Genomic DNA, 13,396 nt, shown 5'->3' on the forward strand with positions numbered 1-13,396 from the left:
GCACACAGAAGGAAAAAGGTGAGCTGCACCAGGCTGGACCACTGGCACATCTCTTGCTGTGCTCAGAGGTAGGGAGAACAATCACATAGAAGGGATTGAGAAATCTGACTAAGCACTCCCTTGCTGCTTGCTCTTCATGGCTCAGGAGCTTCCAAAGCCTTGAGCAGCATCCCTGTACTTACCTCTGCTGATCTGAACTTTCTCTGCCACAGGTAGACTGTTGCAACCATTTGCTGACTTAACTAATAGCTACTTCATTCAGTCTGTAGTTGAACAGGTAACATTATAATCATAGGGCCACGAGGTCTTACCTTGAATTTGAAGAATGTACCATATTATTATGGACTTCCACCACCAGTCAAGAGAACCAGAAGAGAGGAGAGTCTGAAAGAGGACAGAAAGGATGGGCACACTGTTTAGATGTGTTTGGTTTCCTCCGCAGGACGGGTTCTTCCTCAAGGTGCTAATGAAATCTAACACAGCTAGATCAGAGCCCCAGAGATCTGTAAATGATACGGATACAAAAAGGAAGAAGGTGCTATTAAGGGTAGAGCACATTGTCAGAGATTTGGAGTGGGGAAGGCATTCAGTTCATCCATAAGATGCAACCTTCATGTGTTTTTTACAAGCTGTTCTGAAAATTATATAAAGACTGCTTACAACAGGCTGTGGAAGGAAGGCCACATCAAAATATCTCTGCAAGACAATAATTTAATAGGATACCTCTCCAAGATGTTTTCTAGCTGCTCATATATGAAGATTAAGTTTTCCTTGCCAGAAATTGTATATGCTGTAAAATGTAAGATGTACAGAATCATCATCAGATATCATATTTTGATAATCATAGCCAGGCAGCAGCCTTTTGCTGCTATTGCTAGGAAAATAAAACAGCTCTTGCTAAACATTGAATATTAGCAGTATGTGAGCTTCTACAAGGGACAGGCCAAAAATTTAACATAATTTAACTGTAGCTTAACAGCATCACTACATCTATCTGTTGTGGTTGCTTATTTTTAACACATCCTGTTCCAAAAAAAAAATTGGACCATAAATGTATTTCAAAGTCAGCTTTACACTTGCTTGTTTTAACACCCAATAATAAAATTGCTTCTTTTTCTTCAAAGTAGTAGTAGGCTAAAATGGGGCCAGACTAACGACCTTTCTCACTGGTCATTCACACTGATATTGTCCAGAATCACATAGCTTTTTTATGCGTCACATCTGCCATTGGAAAGAGACTTGCCAAGACAGAAAGATGAAAGCCTGTTTTCGCAAGCTAAACTTTATGGGCAGGTTCAGGCCTGGCAACATATTTTACAGTCACTTTATCTACCCATTTTCTCCAGATTCTGATACAAGACATGGATAGGAATGGCAAAAGCATATACGTGGTTTTCAGCTCCTGATACTTCAGACATGAACTTTCTGTGATGATGAAATAGAAGGCAGTGGACAACCTTTGGTGCTTATAGATTCTTTGATCCTTCTGTGAGATTTTCCACTGATGTTTTGGGCCTTTCTATCCATTGGCTGTATTAAAGATGCTTTCTCTGAATGGAGAATTGGTAGTACAGATCACATGGAGAATTACAAGAGCTTTTCTATTGCCTGGCTGTAGTTCATGCCCTACCAGGAAAAAAGCCCTTTAACGCAACTGCCAAAAGCTTGAATAAGCAGATTAGGGATTTGCAACTTTTATTCTGGCATTAGAAGACACAAATTAAAGTTCTAGACTCCCTCATTATCACAAGGAAAAGCCAGCATACATCTGAATGAATGATGGTTGCAGACTACATTCCCTGACTCAGCCCACTCTGTCAGGGGCTGGTGTTTGTCAGAGATACTCTGATTCTCACTGAGACATTTCACCAAGCAGAAGTGTGAATTAACAGACAGAAAAGGGAAAGAGAGGGTTTTTTGCAGGGAAATCCTTGTAACAGTCAGATTTAGCCTGAAGGTGTAAGCTCATGTTTTCATTTGTACTGACTTGTTATTAGATTGTGAGATTCTGTGCTACAGAAATGAGACAGTTTGAACAGGATGATGGTCTAAAATAGCTTGGTAGATCATAGCATGGTGTTTACACCACCCAACTTTGGGTACTGAAATAGCCAGTTAATGACAGAAGACCACATAGGGCTGTCATGCATTTCCTTAAAAAGTAAAGGAACCATGCTGAAAACAAAAATGAAGGTAAAAGGCTTGTGCTTACAATGACTACATCTACTTCCTTATGATTTTGTATGCTGCTGCCTCAGGTTGCAAATGCTTTAAGAAAGAGATTTTTTCTTCCTCCAAGTGGCGAAGTATTCCTCCACCACATCGTGAAGTAGCGCAGACAACTGAAATAACCTTTTGCAGTGCTATTAAGAGAAAGCAGTTGTCGCCACATAGTCATATGCCCCCCCCCCCAAAAAAAAATGAAATTTATGAGAGGAATGTGGGCTTCACCTCTCCATCACTGTCACTGAAACAGACGTGTAGATGTAAATCAAGTAAATTAAGTAATTAAGAGAAGAACAAAGCATCATTTTCAAAAGGAAGATATACAATGCTCAACCTCAAGAAAATGAGCTTCAAGCTGTGGTGCTTCAGCTGGTGTTAATGGATATAGAGCTCCTGAAACATTCAGACCTGCAGGAGTACCTGCCAGCTGCATACGTAGCCTTTTGCCACTCAGGATGATTATAAGGATTTAGCACACAAAAGGATGCAGCTAGTTGCACGTGTGCAGCGTGCAGGTCATTGTTAATGATTCTGTACTAGGATACTACACCATCCTGATACCAAGATCTGTGGAATTCAGGAGTTCTATGGAAAAAATATGGCTGCGTACCAATGTCAGGAGGCTGCAGTGTACCCCCTCTTACCAGCAACCACTGTAAACCTGGCTGTGGTACAGCTTCTGTATCCCTTGCGGCAGCGCTGGGCGAATACTTGCAGAGCGTGGGAGACAACAGTAGGAAGCAGGGAGAAGGAGCCAAAACCAAAAAGTGGTCAGGGAGGGTAGTGTGATCTACAGGAGGGTAAGAGGAAAAACACTGGGTAGGAATAGGAATGGTCTGTACTGTGTGAATTAGCACTGGTGTGACCACTGTAGAACAATGCTGCACCGCGCTGCCGGGCAGAGCGCCAACTCGGGCAAATTAGAGGGAGTTCAGGAAAGAGCCACATGAATGAATAGAGGGCTGGAAGGCAGTGGATTGGAGTGTGACTCAAGAAGGTCAATCTGTTTATCGATGAAAAGGCTAAGGGGTGACTCGGTCAAAATCCTTAAGTACCCAGCTGGGGAATAAATCTTTCATAATAGAGGTCCTCTTCTGTTGAGCAAACAATGCGTTACCAGGAGCTAATGGCCAGAAGCTGATGCCAGACAAACTCAGAGTAGAAACATGTTGCAGATTTCCAACAATAGGCATAATTTTGGTGGGAACAGTTTCCAAGAGATTGTGGAACATCATGGGTAGTTTTTGAAATCAAGACTAGTGTTGGGCAGCTTGTTTTTATGGGATCTATTTTCACTCAGTTAAAAGTTAAACTGATATTTAACCACCAATGACACCACCAATGTAGTGTCCTCTGTTGTTTCATGTTTACATAGGGTCTGCTTGGGATGTTAGAAGAGTATTAATGTGTGAGGCAGTTTTTCAAAAAACCACAATTCTTCTGAGAGCATCAAAGGGCTATCTGCAAAGAGAAGGGCAGCCGTGCTTTAGGTCACATCACACAGCAAAGCCCAGCAGAAGAACAGGACCCGTGCTTCACCAGGTGAACGGCTTTAGTGTGAGGTCTTAGCACCTCAGTAATGGAGACTGAGAACAAAACTTTCAGCTCCAGCTCAGGACAGACCTGGGTGAAAGAAAGGAAAAAATATCGCTGGACTGCAACTGGAAGTGTCGTTAAGAAGTAGCAAGTGCAAGGTTAAGCATGTTCCCAATGAGCCGGTGAAGTTAAGCAAATGAGCAAATGTTTTCCGAAATGGTAGAGGGTATCTTGCTGAGAGCAGATGAACAACCCAGATACTCTGTTTTTCCATTGAACTCTGCTAAATTGCTATTGAAAACTCAGGAAAACAGGGCTCATTTTGTGCCTATCTCCATTTCATCTGGGAATTGGCTCCTGCTGGCTGGAGAACCAGAGCTTATTTTTGCACAGGTTGTTCTGCTGTGAGTGTATGTTTATTTCTTTTCTACTAGATTTTTTTAAATAGTGACAGATTTGAGAAACTTTAAAACCCGAATTGTCAGAAACTAGATTATACATTGTGTATTTGCAATAAAATGCTGCCTCCTAGAGGTGACAATGTTTTTCTTACAGTGCCTTTTAAGAATTCGTTAAGCCGAGTTCCAATTTCTCAAAACGCCAATGCTGTAAATGATATTTTGCAGAGAAAAGCATTGGGATCTCATACTTTTAGTTACAGTTATATCTCTAGCTATGTTAAGGCTGAAAATCCAGGAAATTAAAGAATTATATAAAGCCGTAGTTCTATCTACTTACATGTCAGTTTTGTTTTAATTTAAAGCTTTAAGTACAGGATGACATTCCAAATGAACTCTTAAGATGCACTCTTTTTGGGAATGAATCAGGGTTACATACTGAAAGTAGCTGTTTTTTATGTGTGTGTCCCTCCAATGAAGCAGTAGATAAAGAAAAATAAGACTCTACATTGCTGGCTGATTATGTGGTTTAAGCAGCTGGAAATATATACAATAATTACACGTTTCTTTCTCATTATCAGTACACCCAGCCTGGTACCTTGTGGTCTGATCTACACAAGAGCTGAGTGCTTGCGTCTGCAGCAAAATTGCATGGGAACCATGCTGCAGCATGTACTGTGTGGTATTAAGCATTCTGAAAAAAATAACCTACAACAGGTCTTTAGGAGGCTGCGTTAGGGGAGAAAGCCCAAGGAGGCAAGCAGTCCTTCTGGATTTGCAGTAGGGCTTGGAAGCTGTCTTCTGCCTTGCTGCATTCCTCATCCCACTGCCTGTCAGACCACAGATACCGCTGTCACTGCAGAAGAAACTTTCAGAGAAAGAAAGGGAAGATTCATAACAAAGGCTGTCATGTTTTTCAGTGCAGTGCAAGAAGCAAGCTACCAACATATTGGCTGAAGCAGCACCTATTTTTGTACAAGTCAATGCTGTTTTGGGAGCAGATTGCTTTTCCCTTAAATGTTATGTGCAGCTCTTGCCTTTCTGGTCTATAAAAGGATGTCACCAGACTGAAAAAAGTTCATGAATCAGAAAGGTTGACCAAAGGTGTGGAACAGCTTCTGCATAATGAATGAACCAGCAAGTTATAACTCCTTAGCCTGGAAAAGAGATACTGCATGGGGAGAAGAAAGAGGTCTCTGGAATCCTGAGTGTACTGAGGAAACTGGCTAGGGATCAATCTCCCAGTTCCAGTATAAGAACTAGAAGGAATATTCAACCAGGATCCTAGTTCCAAACAGACAAAGGGGAAGTATCATATATGTTTGCCCTGGTTTTGTGTGCTTTTCTAGGCAGCGTTTTTTTGCCCCTGTCAGAGAGAGGACACAGGGTCAGAGAAGCCTGTTGTCTCATCCTGGGTGGTGATTCTAGCAGACATCACATGCTGTGCAAATTCTGTTTCCCATGTCTTTTAGGTAAAACCCTGAGAATTAACTTGTTTTTTGGAAATGTTATTTTGAGTCACTGACTCATGTAAAGTAGCAGTTTGGTAGCAGCTCTTGGCCTCTTATTCATTCTTTCCACATTTCCCTTGAGTCTCAGTCAGACTTTTCATGTATTCCCTCCCTCTGTCAAAGAGGCACAGGTGGGAAATCACAGTGAAAAGACTTTGAGCTGATCTGCTCCATCTAGCTGCGCACTGTGTTTATTGGGGTCTTTTGCTAGGTACTCCCATCAGCAGAAGCTGCAAGTACCTCAGCAGCGGTAATTCTTAGTGCCATATTGTAAATAACTTTTTGCAGAGATTTTTGTATTGTTACTAGTATCAAGAATACCACAGGAACAGCTTTCCTAGGACAAAATTGCTTGATCCTGTTCCTTGACATAGGGACAGAGAAAAGAGCAGAGGAAACCGTTTCAGGTAAAGTCACTCACAGTTTCTAGTTACAGAATTGAGAAATTATGTTTCTGTTTGTCTCTAGCAATTGCTTGTGACCTACAAGTACAAGATTTCATCTGGGTTCGGAACATTGTCTATAAAACTGTCATTATACAAATTTCAGTGAGTACTCCAATAAAAAGAATTGGTGCATAGGACTGTGTGCCTAGACATTCCAATCAAGAGACAAAGAGACCTTACAGACACCTTCTACAAAAACAACCTTTTCAGAAAACAGCCTCCAGCTATCAGGACAGATGCCTTCCACCAAGTTTGCTGAACGAGTTAAGTGCAAAGAGTGGCATGGATCCATGCTTATGATATCCTTACTGCTACACTGCTGTGACCTGCCTGACCTCCATGCCTGCCTTTGAAATAGTTGAGACTGGAAATTGGTTTTGCTGTCTGCAGAAATATATGCTATGTTTTTGCTTTTCAGATTGAGATTACAGTGAGATCTGACCTTGTCCTGGTCAAATTTGACAGGTAATTGCTACTCAGAATCAATGTTGTCCAGTGTGAAATAGAGCAATAGGTCTTTCATACTCCGCACTCCAGACAGCACTGTTATTGACAGCTTTGCTGTCTAAATGATCTTGAGAAAAGCCACTCATCAGGATTTAGGCACTTCTGTAGTGGAAAGCAGAGGGGCATTGCCCCAGAGGGCTGTACTTGCTTTGTGCACAACTTTCAATCTCCAAAGTAGCCATGGCAGAACCTTCCTCTAACATGAGACTGAAAAAGTTATATCCAAATTTGAAAAGAGACCTCCCGTGTGTGTTCCAGTAGCTCTAAGGGACTGTTTCCTTCATTTTCACAATTGCCCAAATTATACTTCAGAGAGGACTGTTCTCTATCCAGTGGGCTCCCTGTGTTGAACCCCTGTGTCCTCAGCTGTTCCCTAGGCCCTCTCAAAACTCCTGAGTAAATTGTCTTCCAACTGCCAAACTGCAAAGTGGGTCAGAGGGTGTCTGCTGGGTAAAGTAGGAGGAAATCTGCCACAGTTATGGTGAGGAGTAAATTATTCCAAATTCCCTTACTTGACTCAGTTGTTTCTACTCCTGTTTCCACTCAACTGCTGTGATTACACTGGCCAGCTCACTCTGTCCTTTTTCCCTGGACATATTCATGACTTTTGAACCTCAGTTATATCCTCCCACTACTTCCATAAATCTTTGCCTCCTCTCTTTCCCCTTACTTTTTTTTATCTCTTCATTTCATAGGACATCTTCTCTTGTCCTCACCATATGAAAATCCATTATCTATTGGGAGAATAGATGATTATTCTTCCTCTACAGACCTCTGAAGATCTCCACCTGATCTTTTCCTGATCCATTCCCACTGTCATATTTCATGAATAGTTTACAGACCCCATACCAACATCTATCTGACTGGTCTGTCTTCTTACAATGTGAAATCTCAGGTTGACACCAATATCCTCTCCCAAGAAACTTCATATGAGATTGTCTAAGATAGTCATGCTAGACTCATGATTTTCCCATCCAAGTTGCCCTTACCATCCAATGTCTTCTTTCACACCACTAGTAACATACCAAAAAAACTCATCACTCAAGCCTGTACATCTTGGATGTCCCCAGTGTGACATACATATCATAACAGCAGCTATTTGCGTCTTCTTGGACAGTGCCAGGCCCTTCTGGCAACTAATTCCTCTGAAGAACCAATTCCACTGAAGATGTTTCATGGCATTATCAGACAAAAATATGTGATTAAGATTAAATCACCCCAAAGCTATGATTTAGGAGACAAAGGCTTTTTATTCCAAGAAGGTTTAAATTTTGCATTTCACCTAAATTGTGGCTCAATACATGAATCTTGTGTCAAAATTGTTGTTCAAAGTTGAGACACGGTTGGTACCAGACAGTAGGAGAGAAAGGTCACCTCCTGTCTCTAGAATAGAATCAGTTGTGTAATCCTCAACAGTTGCATGGCAAGGTATTGTTATGGTTTAACCCTGGCCAGCAACTAAGCCCCACACAGCTGCTCACTCATTCCTCCCTGGCAGGATGGCGGAGAGAATGGGAAGAGTGAAAGTGACAAAACTCATAGATAAAGATAGACAGTTTGATAGGTAAAGCAAAAGCCACGCACACAAGCAAAACAAAACAAGGAATTAATTCACCACTTCCGCTGGGCAGGCAGGTGTTCAGCCATCTCCAGGAAAGCAGAGCTCCATCATGTGTAATGGTGACTTGGGAAGGCAAACACTGTAACTCCAAATGTTCCCTGCTTCCTTCTTCCACCAGCTTTAGATGCTGAGCATGACATCATAAGGTATGGAATATTCCTTTGGTCAGTTCCCTCCCAACTTCTTGTGCACCTGCTCACTGGCAGAACGTGGGAAACTTGAAAAGTCTTTGATTTACAGTAAGCATTACTTAGCAACAACTAAAACATCAGTATATTATCAACATTATTCTCCTATTAAATCCAAAACACAGCATTGTACCAGCTACTAGTCGGAAAATGAACTCTATCCCAGCCAAAACCAGGACAGTATATAGGAGAGGTGACTGCCTACAACTTCTTTTCCCAGTTTGGCTAGCTCTGCACAGATTGGGACACAGAAATGATGGGGTATTTATAGACCAGAAAGGCAAGAAACCACACCATGATTAGATTCAGGGGCTAATTCTTTATTTAAAACAACCATGTAGGTGGTTTAAGCATCCTGAAAAACTTTGTAGGGTTGTTCCAGCCACAGTGGACTACACAGTGCCTCCTGGGTCATACTAACGGACTCTGGGAGGAAGCTCCCAAACCCCCTTCTTCTCATGTTGCAGGCAGAGAAAAGACAAGGCAGAAAGACACTTGTCTCTACAGCGTGGTGCCACACCCACCCACCCACCCTTTAACATGCTGTACTCTGCAGCAATGCCCAAGTAGTCTTCTAGGTAAGGAGTTCAAATGGACTCTCTTCACCTAAAGCTGTAGAAACTGTAGCTTGATCTTCTAAACCAGATGCCTGGCATGTCTTGAGAAAGAAGAAAAAACTTTTGCCTCTGTTGTCATAGGATGAGATCACTTCCAAACACGGCAATGATCTTTGTCTCTGGCAAAATCAGAAATTTAGCTACTAGAGTGATCATAAGGGTAAACGAGGCTACAGCTACCAGCCAGCAAATATTGCCAGCCCTTTCTCATGCTGCATTACCAGCACATGATAGCCTCTCGCTGCTGCCTCTGTCCAGTGGTACTGCTGATGAGTGGGATAGGGTGCTGAGCACAGACCTCAGCTAGGAGTAGGCCTCCTTCCCCATGCCCTGCAACATAAGGAAAGATGAGCAGCAAGGAAGGCAGATGAGAAGAAGCTACTCCCAAGATGAAGGTAAAGAGATGGTGGTGACCCATTTTCTCCCCAGCTTTCTATCACTGCCCTCCAGACCTGGCCACGTGAGTACATTTAGACATGAGCAGAGGGCTACAAACCCAGACAGTTATTCAGTATAAGGAACAGGCTGGTGTTCGCCCCTCCTACACAGTTTTACTTAACAGAGAGACATGCAACCAGCTCCAGGGGTTGTTTGTCCATCCCCTGGAGTACAGGGCTCTAAATGTACTCAGACCTTCCTTTGCAGCTGCTACTCCTGTTGCCAGGAAGAAGAGCTGCAATTCCTTGGCAGCTTCAATGGCACAGAGCAGTGGAAACCATGGAGAGAGGTGACTGAGACCCTTGACTACCAGCAGGAACCAGGACAGGAGAGTTGCCTGGGGAGAACGAACCATTCTGCTGTGATTCAAGGGGAAACACACTCCAAGTGTGACAGCACCTGTTTATCACTCTGGAGGAACACCACTGCTTCCCTTTTCCTAGGCTTGGTTTGTTACCCCTAGCAGGTGGCTAATAGCAAAGATCTATTGTAAGCAGCAGAGCGTGAGGAATTTAAGTTAAAGTAGTGCTTAATGAAAGGCTACTCTGAATCACCCTGGGGTAGCAGTCGAGCCATCTGTTACAGTAACCATACACTGGGGTGTGGAAAAGATATCATTGTCTCATAACAGTTCATAATTTGGGCCAATTGCCTTCACTGACAGCAAAAAACATCCCCATTAGTGCTTTAATCAAGCCATCAGCAGAGATGCATGTGATCCTTCTCCTGTGATTAGGCAAAAAATGACAAAGTTTTCCTGGTTAATTGGCTAAAAAGATTGACTTGATCATTTGACATTTTTTTTTCTATTTGCATTTTAGGGTTTTTTAGTTATTTCGTCACTTCACCAGACATCAAGATACCAGAATTACAGTGGTCCAAGGGTAGAGCCATAATTCATCTAAGTGTAGGCCACAGAGACTGCCTCTATGGCCCTCATCCCTCATAAATTCTTGGAGAGATGAACTCTGCATTCTCTTCTCCTTTTCATGATTGTCCAAAATGAGTAACAGATAGTTACAGATAAAGAAAGTGATAAATACTCCACCCTTCTCTCCTTTTCAGAAACCAACTACTCTGAATATTCCACATTATCCACTTCTTCAGTTTCCTCCAAAAATAATTTACTTATTTAAAGGAGGAATAAAAATATCCTCACAGATCCTGTTTATGACATTCCTTATCAGATAGAAGGCAGATATGCATGTAAAGGATGAGAGCAAACCTCTAAGTAGAAGCTTCCTCAGAGTGCCTTGCCCTTGATTTGTTGCTGAACTCACACTGTATCATTTCCAGATCCACAACAGAACTATTTCTGTAAGAAACCAGAGCTGCAGTTCAAACCTTCCACTACAAATAAATGGTTTTCTTGCATACAAGCCTGTGAACCGAGAGCGAAAGCTGAGTCTACTGAGCAGAACTGAAACTACAGCAAAGACAAATCTGAAGCCAAAAAGCTAGACTTGAAAGCCCTCAGATTAAAGTTTGGCTGTGCATGCTTCTGTCAGCTAATTACATAAATCTAAAACAAATGAAATATGAAAGCATAGCTAGGCTTTTCTCTTGCCAGCAGAAGGTCTCAAGACAGTCTTTCTAATTTATTTCAACTGCAGGTTCTTTAAGGAGATTGGTGTGTTCTTTAAGCAACAGAGGAAACATGGTAAGTGCTTGGAAAATAGTAGTCATAGGTAATGTGGCAATGTCCCTTTAATGTGTTCAGTAACTAATGGCAGAGTCACTGCAGATGAGTGGAAAAGAGAGGCCCCCTTGGAAGCCTTTTCTTTAATGTAATCACAGCTGTAAGCCAAGGTTAATGTAGCCACAGCTCCCCAGGGAAGCATCACAGATAAATCCACCATGGTTCAGGTAGCCATCCTCCTGCTAGGTTCCCCTCTTCCCCAGGAGAATGGTGAAGGCATGGACTGGCACCCACCTCCTCTGGGATTCTTCCAGGTCCTGTGATGGGAAATCCTGCAATTTCTGGGTGGCATCAAGCAAATCAGTGGTGGGAGAGGGAGAGGAGTGCATGCACATGTGTAGACATTCAGCTTCTCCTGCTGTAAAATGGGGAAAACTTATTTCCTTTCCAGGTGGGAGTGCTGGAAGGCTAAATCCAAAATGATTTCTGGAGCATTTGTACATGCTGATAGCAGGAGCCCTAGCACAGCACAAAGAAAGAGGCAACCTTCTGCTCCTTGAGGAACAGTCAGCCCTCAGAGACAGAAAGAGGATGAAGGGGGGTTTCCTGTGAGAGATGACATGGTTAAATCTTGAGTTGTTGTTGTGGATTTTAAAATGGGAATTATTTCCTTGTAAAAGGTAAACCACAGCAATGAGAGGCAACAGGCGTGGTTGCCCAGGCTGAGAGCACACTGTGTAAACCACCCCAGGGGCTTTCTGCCAGCACAGGGCAGAGGAGCCTTCAGCTTCCCACCCTTCTTCCCCTTCCCGCTGCAGCTCTGCCAACACTCCTCCAATCTCCCTTGGAGCAAACCTGCTAGTGCAGTCACTCACCCTGTTGGCCTCAGTTCTGCTGCAGCACTTCTGTTCTACCGGACAGGGTGGCAGGTCCAGCCCAGACCCAAGGTCCCTGGGCCAGACCATGCCCCCTATTCTGGCTGTCTGACACCCACTGGGTTTTGCTAACGTGCTCACAACAGACAAGCAAAACAAACTTGCCAGCTGTCCCACAGTTTCCAGGAACCCGCACTGCATTGGTTATGGTGGTCAAAGCTGTCAAATTGGATCAATGGTTTCTTCTCTGGAGACAAACGGTCACTTTGGCAAAAGACTCCAGAAGCAACAAGCAGATTCTTTGTTATTTAATGGTTTAAAATTTATTATCAGGCAATCTTTCCAATGTCAGTATTTAGTTACTACTATCTGCCCAGATAGCAGCTATCTTAAAAGACAGGGGCTGCAAAGGCTACACTCTAACTTTTCCTAAAATAATTTTCTGTGGATCCAGATAAAGTCAGAAGTAGCAGGGGAAAGTGTCCAAACTCACCTGCCTGGGAGGCACGAGTGGAGCTACAAATCATCCTTCCAGAAGAGGAGGCAAAGCCATATACTAACCTGTAAAGGGGTGTAGTTCACAGCAAGGCTCACATTGTGTGGGGAGTAGGCATTTAGAAAAACACAGTAAGACTGAAACTGTCTTCTCCAGACTCCCACTGAAATATTCAAAAGTCCTGCCTAGAGGACAGTTGGGAAGCCAGTAAGTGAATAACAAGCAAAGGTATTGACATAGGCAGCACAGACAGCCTTTCTGATGAGGTACAAAGGGAAAAAAGTCATTGAAGTGTGGCTACCTGATGGTGATGACAGTGTATGGGAGCATATTTGTTCCAGGGGGAGAGACAATGACTAGGGTTGCCGATGGACTCTATCAGGCAAATCTGTGTAGCATAAAGGCAAAGATGTGGTGCTTTTCACTTAAAGCACACTCAGCTCCCATGCACTCATCTGAGAAGTAGACATGAGACGATGTTTTGATTCCCTCAGTTAAATCACCAAACAGGTGTTCACAAAGGTAACTGTCCTGGCTCAGTTAATGTGACCAAAAGCTTCCCTCTGGTAACAGGAGACCCTTGCTCACAGAAGATGAAACCAAGCAGGGTGGCTGGCTGGCATTGCACAATCTGTCTCAAGGAGGCAGACAGGATACCTCCCCAGCCCTGTACGTGTGCAGCTGGGCCAGCATCCATGTGATGGCATCTCTCTTCAGAGGGCAGAGAGACCAAAGATAACCCCAGGCACGGCTCAAACTGCTCGCACCTTACCCCATCACATGGATTCCTTTGCAATCAGCGTAACATTGTTCTGCAGGCTGGAAACATCATCGAAAACCTTTGATCCGTCCATTCTTTACCTAAGGGCAGTAGACAAATCAGATGGCTTCTCCTGAT

Source organism: Falco peregrinus, chromosome 1, assembly GCF_023634155.1.
Source record: "Falco peregrinus isolate bFalPer1 chromosome 1, bFalPer1.pri, whole genome shotgun sequence".
NCBI lineage: Eukaryota > Metazoa > Chordata > Aves > Falconiformes > Falconidae > Falco > Falco peregrinus.